The sequence below is a fragment of the Amblyomma americanum genome, chromosome 9, assembly GCF_052857255.1.
Source record: "Amblyomma americanum isolate KBUSLIRL-KWMA chromosome 9, ASM5285725v1, whole genome shotgun sequence".
NCBI lineage: Eukaryota > Metazoa > Arthropoda > Arachnida > Ixodida > Ixodidae > Amblyomma > Amblyomma americanum.
Window position 1 is genome coordinate 54,380,517 of NC_135505.1, and position 10,204 is coordinate 54,390,720.

The following is a 10,204-nucleotide window of genomic DNA, read 5'->3' on the forward strand; positions in this document are numbered from 1 at the left end:
AAATACACTATGAAATGCTTGCCCACCTTTCTGAGTCTGCCGTAGAAGCATTTTAAGATTATTTAACACTGTTTGAATATCAGGAAATATACCTGAAGCCTAAAAAAGGGTTATTAATGTAGCGTTTCTTAAGCCTAATAAACGTTCTACCTCTTCTAGAAGTTATAGACCCATAGCCCTTACCAGTTGCCTCTCCAAATCCTTCGAAATTGTCCTGAATGTAAGAATAACTTTTGTCCTTCTTTCCTGCGAACTTCTAGACATCCATCAATGCGGTTTTAAAAAGGGATGGTCCACAACAGATCACCTAGTTCGTCTCAAAAATACTGTTAGAGAGGCCACAGACCACACTGTCTTGCGGTCTTTTTTGATTTTGAAATAGCATATGATACCATCTGGAGGTTCGGGATTATTCAGGACTTAGCTGAGCTCGGCATTCGTGGCAGAATGCTGAACTGCCTTAAATACTTTTTGTCTAACCGTTCATTATATGTCCGCCTGGGCTCAACGCTTTTGAGAAAATTTATTCAGGAAAATGAAGTACCTCAAAGCTGTATTTTAAGTACAACTCTATTGTAAAAATGAAGAGGCCTGTGTTAGAGGCCCGTGTACTGTGCGATGTCAGTGCGCGTTAAAGAACCCCAGGTGGTCGAAATTCACGAAGCCCTTCACTACGGCGTCCCTCATAGCCTGATTCGCTTTGGGACGTTAAGCCTCCATAACCCACAACCCAAAAATTTATTCTCTTAGCAAAATAATATCGAGGTCTGTTATGTATTCACTTTATGTACACGACCTCCAGATAGCTTGCACATCCTCCAACATATCAACATGTGAAAGACGTGTGAAAGACAGTCTTTACGTTGAAACTACGAACCGTCACTTACAGACAGAAGAGTCATGCTCACATGCTCATAGATTCTAAATATCTGTTCACTGCACAATCATATTTGTTACCGCATCGCAACAGAGTGCCCATCTAGAGTACTCTTTGACAATAAACCGCAAGCTGCCCGTCCACTGCTCTCGCGATTTGAAGACATGTGCCATAACTTCGGCGTACTAGACATATTTCCAAGCATTACTCGATGGTGAGGTTCACTTCTGCCGTGGTACAATTTTCCCGAATCTGTGATCTCACACTTACATACTTCCGTAAAAAAAATTCCGCAACATATAATACAAGAATTCCTCAAACTTGAATAAAAGCGCAGTAATTTCACAGCTTTTTCAAACGGACGGTTCAAAAACAGATGCTTGCGTTGAAAGCGCAGTGGTACAGGAGAATTTGAATAAAATAGTCATCATCGGTAAAATAGTCATCATCGGCCGTCTACTTATACGCCACACACACATTACACACAACTATCTGCTAATAAAAGAAGACAAACCAGTTTGTGCTTGTGGAAATGAACTTACAATCAGTCGCATTTTAATTTCATGTTCGAAACTGGACAAGCTGCCGAATAAATGCTTCTCCCTGTTTCATAACTAATGCATCCTTTTCATCTCTCACTGTTCTTATGTGAAAATGCAATTGTGGACATGTCCTGCGTTTTAAGATGTTTAACAAGAGCTGGTGTTCTTAAAAAGATGTAAAACGTTACCCAGTGCTTTGCCTGATTCACCTCAGCCGCTTTCTCATTTCTGCAAATAGGGCGGAGGTTTTTTATTTGGATTGGTTGGGGGCCTCCAGTCCTCGCCCACCCAAGGACGGCTGACGAGGTTACCCAGCCTCCTTTGTAACCTTCATTATTGGCCATTTTTGAATCTTGTTTTTTTCTCATTACTGGTAAGAACGATATAACCTTTTGGGCTTTCTACACCACCATATTTTTTATAAACCCAGCCAAGAATGGCCGACGAGGTTACGCAGCCTCCTTTGAAACATTTATTGTTAGCCATTTGTGAATCTTGTCTTTCTCTCAATACTGGATAGAAGGATGTAACCTTTTAGGCTTTCTACACCGCCATATTTTTATACCTTTCTAAAAGTCTACAGAAAACAATTTCTTATACCTTGTGCCTTGCGCATGATAGCCTTAGTTGCTTATACGCCATTGATCTGAACACAACACAACTCTTAATTATTGGAATTTTATTCACGACTACACGAATCAATATAAAAGGCACTCTTCACCCTCATTCTGCGATTCCAGCATAACTGCTGGGACTTCCACTCAGCCAAATGCTTTCTCATATTCAGTGAAGGCAGTATACAGGGTTTGGTTATATTGCTGATTTTTCAATCATATGGTTGATTAAGTAATATGGTGTATTATCGAGTGTGCTTTACAAAAGGCTGCCGTGTGATTTGGCTGATTCAAGTGCAAGGCGGTCCTGACTTTGTAAGCGATTACTTTAGTACATACCGTGTAGGCAGTGGAAAGTAAACTGATCGGTCGGCAATTTTTCATGTCCTTGAAGTCTGTGTCTTAAAAAATTAAGATCACATAAGCTTCTTCAAAATTCCTGGTACGCTCGAGGTCATAAGGCATTGCATGTATAGGATGGCTAGTTTTTCTAGGACAATCTGCCCTCCATTCTTCAACAGGTCTGTTTTTAGTTGATCCTCACGAGTTGCTTTCGCCATTTTCATTGCTCCTAAGGCTTTGTATCCCTCTTCCTGTTTCATTACTGGCGGGATGTCACTTTGCTATACGACACTGCATCTCATTAACATTCGGTTAGCAATGACTACTCTATAGATTTGTAAAGCTCTCTTTGGGTACTTTAACTACCTCATCTGTTTTGCTAGTGACATTGCCTTCTTTTTCTCTTATAGCATACATCTGATATTTATCTATGTTAAGTTTCCTCTTCACCACGTTTAGGCTACGTCCGTTTTTCAGAGTCTGATCCATTCTTTCCATATTAAACTTTCTTATGTCCGCTACCTTGCGCTTATTTATTAACTTCCGTTTGTGGAAAAGGTATTTTCTATCTCTTAATTATTTCTCTCTACCAACACCCACCGTCTGGTATCCAGCCTGCTTTTTCCCTACCTTCGCATCGAACTCGCCCATCATTACAGTGTACTCTGATTTTAGTTTTCTCATTGCCGATTCCACGTCTTCATGGAAGCTTTGAAAGACCAGGTCGTCATTGCTGGATGTAGGTGCGTAGGCCACAACTACCTTCAGATTGTACCTGTCATTGAGACTAATTACGATAGCGGCCAACCTCTTATAAATAGCATAGCACTGTTCTATATTGCTATAACGTGATTCATGAGGAATCACAGCCTAGTTCTCATCTGCTCGCTAATCCACGATAATTCAGTACGTGCCAGCCCATTAGTACTGCATACGCCGCATCTGTCCTGCTAACCTCGCTATACCCTATGCAATTCTATTTATTACCCGCTAGTTAACAGCACTGCTAAGCTAGCCTCACTGAATGAAGTTCTGGCGTTAAATGTTGCAAGATTTAGTGTCCAATTGCGGCCTCTCCGGAGCCAGAGAATCTTAGCAACCTCCGCTGTGTCACAGATCTGACCACTGCCCTGGTCAGTTGCGCCGTAACCGCTGGAGACTGAGGGTCGAGTGTTAATGCATTTGTTCATAGAAGGTTGTGGCCCAGCACTACACCAGGGTGACGAAATCCTGCTCAGGTGAGGGAGTGCGTTGCCGATTCCTGTCACTGAGATCAGGCCGCATTCTAGGCCTGGTTCTGCAATTCCATCAACACGTGGAGTTTTTTTTTTCATATCCGGTGGAGAATTGCGTAGCACCGCTATTCGAACCCAAGCCCTCTTTTACTTGAGGTGGATGTTCTTTCTCTATCGCATCTCTGCTCCTCTGCAAAGTATACCAGATGTCTTGCTACAATATCTGACCTCCACCTTACGCTCCAACTCTATCATGAATGAATTCATGGTCACCAATGCATACAGGAGACTGCTCTTGCTCACGCTCCGGCCCGTGAAAAAATTTCACCGTGCCATTCGTCTGTCTGGCATTCCCAATATAATACCACGGCAGACCACACTACACACCTACAGGAAGGTTGCGAACACCTTCGTAATTTGCGGTACTACACCAAACCCTTCCCTCCCTCTTCCATTTCTTGTGCCGTGTCGACGCCAGTCTCTGTCGACTGACGCAAACTCCCTTCCCTATGATATGTATGCGCACATCTAACCCCCAACGTACTCTCTCACATATCGTGCCTCCCTCCTATCAACTCACATGCGCTCGACTGACCGCTTCGCAAACTTCTCTGCAGTGTCTCCTATGTCCACTTTTCGTCGACCACACTAGACACATCCAAGTGACACCTGGTCCTACTTCACCTTAGCCGCTGCAGAGCGCCCATCAAACGGGCGACTACTGCTCGGACATGAGCTAGAAAAATAAGAATATTCTTTCACCCTCGCTCTTGCATTTGGCTGAAAAATCCAAAGACACCAAATAAGCTTGTTTCTCGCTCAAGCCACTTGACTACGTTTGGTCTAAGAGGACCCTTTACTGGCTTTCATTGTCTAAATATCAACCAATGGTCATAACTGCAACTTTGCAACAAAACTAGACAGGTTATTGAGGGACCGCATCGTATGTTGCGTCCTCACGAAGAACCTATAAATAGAACCACTGGCAAAAAAAAAGATTTTAAACTAGCAGAACCACTTCCGTGAGCGTCAGAAAACCAAGCGCTTGATTCCCAGAAGATAAATCTTAATCATTGTTAGTTAATCTTTGTTAATCATTGTAATCATTGTAATTTTTGTTTGATCATTCTTCAAAGATGCCGGCACGCCGCTTTATCGCTTTATCGGCAAGCCGCGACCAGGTTCATCTCAATTGATTGCATCTAGGCATTGACGATTCTAGGTTGTTCCAAAACGCTCTGATAACTTTGCACGCATATATCGAAAGTACGCTATCACATTTCAGTTCAGTGCAGCTCAGAGCGGAAGACATTCAGTTCGACGTCCGCTGAGCACGATTGTTGCCTCTGCCTCCACCGAGTCATTCCGTTAATTGTTGGCGAAAGTCGGCCCAATAAACAGTTTCTTTTGGAAGCGAAAGGCAGACGTGCCTTTTAAATGGGAAGCGCGGCCAGCGGAAGCTTTCCATAAACTTCAGCGTCGTTTGGAGTACCCACCGATCCTCGCAAACTTTGGTGAAAACGCCGAGACTGATATTCATACCGGCCCAAGCAGCATGCGTTTCGGAGCCGTGCACGTTTAGAAAACCTACAGACTGGAGAAAGTAATTGCTTACGCTAGCCCACCTTGTCGAAGGTCGAGGCCTACTGTTCGACAACTGCAGTCCTTTCATCATCTAAAACACGTCAAATTTCTGTCCCTACCGGTAAGAAGAACCGTTCAAGGTGGTCAGCGATTTCTGCGCTGGCTTGGCAGCTTAATGGACTCTTCGTGCCACTTCGCTCGATGGAGCCTGCGCCTCTAAGAGGCTGACGACACCGTCATTTACAAGTCCGGACGCAAGCACTCTTGACGCTGACTGCCTCTCACGAGGCCCGGACTCCTTCAAGTGAATTTTGTTCACTTTTCTTTCCGACCTACCTACATCGTCCTAATTTAAATAAACAAGTAAGTAAACTTCAACTTGAACTTGAGTCCCTCTGTACAAATAAAATACTGTGCACCTTACGTAATTCTATCTATCAATGTTTTTGCTATGTATAAATCAATCAAAAGAGACTAAGAAGTTTTCTAGATATAAAGACACAGCAAGAAAAAAAATGTGCAAAAATACCCTGTGATATCCCGGCGGCACAAAGTTAACTGAGCAGTAAGTATTGAGCGATATTTTATCACTTAAAGCTAGTAGAAGGGCTACTCGATCATCTGAAGAACATTCAACAAAATGTTATTTCTGTGGCTTTACTGTTATGGAAAGAAAACGAAATGGATGTGAGAAAAACAGCCACGAAAATTCCTTATGTTAAACGCGTTCAAGACTGATCGTTCTTGCAAAAGCTGTCTGTCGATGCAGAAACTAACCTTCTGTGAAAGCCTTTTTCCTACACACAAAGCACTGCTTTCTTTTTACCCTTGTTTAATGTATAAGGCTGCCAGAACCCGAGGGTGTTGTTGTCTGCTAGTTGGTTTAACAACGCTTGAAAGGGAACAGCGCAATCACAGTACAAAGAGAGTATGTTACAACACAGGTACAACACAATAAAAACAGCTCCTGTGTTTTACGTTTCTCTCTGTCCTGTGATTTCCCTGTTCTCTTCTAAGGTGCCAGAACCTTGTGGAGGTTCTCTCGCCACTACTATTTTCACTTCTTACCGTATAACTGTTTGAAATGTCACAAATATAAGTTGAATGCTGTGTAGCACTTCTCGCCACTACAATCCGCTTGCCAGAGAATACTGATAATGGAAGTGAAGACCAAAAAGGTAGTCATAAAAAGTGAAAAAAACGCACGCTTTGGGCGCTAGGTTTCTAACAATAGCGGTTATACCACGGACGTCATTAATATGGAGTATCCACAAAAGAAACAATTGCTTCCCAATACAGACAGACCAGGCTATCTTTTTTTTATTAAAAACATTCAGACAACTCAGTGCTTTGGTGCAGAGGTAAAAGGCAAAAATCAATCAGCAGCAAGATCACTTATATACACATATATGAACAATATAATGAACACAGCGTAAATGTTTTGACAACACAACTTTTTAATTTAAACATTCATTCTATTCCTATTAATCAAAATACACGTCTAAAAATTACCGAAAAGGACAGTCCAACAGTAGACAGGTCAAACATATCTATAGCAAACTAAATGTATACCTAGAAAAAACATTAAAAATCATATCTGAGGAGTGCAAGAGCAGACACAGATCCAACATATGTATAGAGAATAACAGTGTACATAGAAAATAAAGCAAAAGCCCGATAAATAGAAAGGTGTAAGCACAAAAATATTTAGAATGCATTTTCCAGAAAGTAACTTTGCGCCCGCTTCAGAAAAGCAAAAAAAGAGGAAGATTCCTCCATAGTGTCATTGAACTCGGGATGGGAGATCAAAAGGTTTTGTGTCGCAGAGTGTGCTGTCTGTTTTGCTTGTAAGCAAAAAATACGTTTGTTTATGAAGAGTTCACGATGATGAGGTCTCGATATTTTCTCAATTCTACCTCGTGTGCGAGTTATCCACTTTTGGTTTTCCTGAATTACTCAGAATAAAATGCGCCTATTGCTGTTTCTTAAACCTGGTTGCGGTTTCCGTTGCACTGCAGCACTAACATACATCTTTAGCAGACAGAATTGTGCGATAACGAACCATGGTTTGCAGGCTGTTAACGCAATAGCGTAAATGCTTCCGTTCTGCAGAAAATCTAGCGTCGTCGTCGTCATCATCATCGTCGGTGTTTCCAGTGAAAAATGGGCTGAGGTGTGGACGCCTATGTGACCACCCTATGCACCTAGTGTGGCGTTGAAATTCTCCCGAAATGCCCAGAGAAGCAACATTGGAGGCAGATGAGCCACCTAACACGACCTTGTGTCGTCATCACAACCAGCGACATGATTTTGTTGCTGCATGAAGGTATTTGGTTTTATTCCGCGCACTTGCGGAAGTAATTTTATGGCTCCTTCTTTGCTGCAGACGTCGCCGTATCTTATTGTTCGATTGATTGAGCAACATTTATTTCCGTCATCAGAAGAGACGTTTCTCCTCGCCCCAGCCACGCACGCCTGAGAGACGCGGAGTTGCGCGTCCGAGGTTTGAGGCTGGCTAGCAGTCCTTGACTGGTACCGACCTCTTCCGCTAGGTTGATGGTGGTGCGCTGGAGCTAAGGGTCCCGACTTCTTAGCAGAATCTCCCAGCCTTGTCTACTATCAATATTTTTGCCTGCCCCGGGATAATTTGGGAACTTTCAAATTATGTGGTCGAGGGTTCCTCTCGTCCCACAGTGTGTGCATCGATCATGCGACCTCAGCCCTCGGTAGACGTGGTAAGCCCATACCGCGAACAAAGCGTATAAGAATGTCAAATATCAGGCGATCGTCAATGGGTTGAACGAGCTGGGAGTGGGGAAGGGTGCTTACGAATATATAAAAGAATTCCTATAAGCAGGAAAGCCAGTATGATGTTCCAAAGCTTCGAATCACCCCCGATTGAGCAGGGAAGCAAGGTCACGCTGCAGGGCTCGCTCTTTTAGCCGTTTCTCTTCAGCCTGGCAATGAGAGGCCTCGCGTCCAGATTAAATGAGCTAGAGAGGATAAATTTCAGTATTTACGCTGACGATATCAATGTCTTGGACTACCGAGGAAGCGATGCACACACCCAAGAGCGGTTACAGGCCGCAACAGAGATCATTGTCGAGTATGCAGCCAAAATGGGGCTCGCGCGTTCTGCGCAAAAGTCAGAACTTTTTATATGCCCTGAAACGCCAGCGATGTAAAGAACGCGGGGATATTAAAATTAGGGTGGCGGACATGCAGGTGCCAAAGGTGGACAAAATAAGCATACTGGGTATAATAATCCAATCTCACGGATACAATAGGGAGGCTCTTACCATGTTGGAGCAGAAAGCGACGCAAACTCTGAACCTAATAAGAAAAAAACCGGTGTTACAGCTAGGGGATTGAATGAGAGGAACCTGCTGAGGCTGATGCAGTCGTACATAATTAGTGGAATTAGTTACGCGACGCTCTAATTTGATATAAAAACAGAAAAGAGAAAAAATAGATGTTCTCGTTTGAAATTGAATTAAAAAGACAGTAGGGCACCCCATAAGTTGCTGCGGCTACTACAACAACCATTTTTTGTGCTAAAGCACGTCTAGCTGCAATTGCAGGGAAAGCCGTTGAATAGTGAAGCCTCACGGCGGGTAGCGTCGCAGGAACACGGCCCTGAAAAAACAGGCAGCAGGCATTAATTGGTTTCAGTGGAATTGGCGATGACAACGTTCTAGGTGTCGTTTACTTTGAGGAAAGGAAAGGCGCATAATTATCTCCCTGGTAAAGCGGACACATCACTCGCACTTTGATGTACATGTCGGTGGTGTCCGCCTGCAAAAATCGCTCTTTTGCACAATATTACGCGCTTAACATTGCTATAGGAAAGGAAATTAATTTTTGGGGAAAGCAAATGGAGCAGTGTCTGTCTCACATCTCGGCGGACGCCTGAACCGCTCCGTAACGGAAGGGATATACGAGAGACTGAGAGAAGAAAGGAAGAAAGGGGTGCCGTGGTTAAGGCCTGCGAAATAATTTGACCAGCTAGGCATTCATAATTTACACTGACACCACTCAGCTCATGGGCCCCGTTGCGTTTCCCCTGCATCAAAACGCGGCTACTGCAAGTGCTGTACCGCCAGTCGCCTACCGCCAGCCATTTATTTAAATATAGAGTTGAGCTACTTTGAAACACCCAAACAGCAAGCGACAACCGACATTAAGCCGGGGGCGCGGGTTGGTACATCGTTTGGCGCAACGATAACGTCGAAGGGAGTCTTGGTGACTCAGTGGTTAGGGCCCTCGGTTACAAATCCGGAGTACCCGGGTTTGAACCCGACCGCGGCAGCCGGGTTTCAACCGAGTCCAAACGATGGAGGCGCAACAGTTTTTTCAGCGAAAGAGTATTTCCGCTCTGTACCCGAGAGAGTGTGGCTTGCGAAAGCCAGTGGGTGCAGCTAGTCGTGACAAGACTGCAGTAAGACGGCGGCAACATCCTATTCACTGGCGTGGGTTTGTACTATGAAGGGTCGGCTCAGGCCCGGAAGCTGAAGTGTTGGTATGCGGGCTATCGGTACGACAATGCGCGAAAGGCCATTTCATCTGTTTATGCCCAAGACCAGCGAGAGTCTTCGCGCGAAAATTGGTGCAAAGGTCTTGCAATATCTCCGCAGTTATGTATAAAATGCCTGAAGAAACTTAACATGCCGGAAAATCATTGTTCAGATTTAACATCACACGGTGGCGGAAATTGTAGTATAGCCTCAAGCTCTCCTCATTTCTTCGTACAGTGCTATTTCCCACGACGAAACCAAGAAGGTCTGTTCTGTGTTTAGCTATCTGGATCTTGCTGGGATTGATATTTAAACTTCTCAGGGGCATCCTATGCAGCACTGCTCGTAAATGGTCTTGGTGCTCCCCCAAACAGTTTCAGTAAACCACGACCTAATTCATGTATGCCGTAGCCGTTGAATTTCGCGTCACCAAGAACGACGTCCATTGCTCGCTAAAAAGCTGCTGGCGAGTCGGACAACACAAAAGGTAGACAAA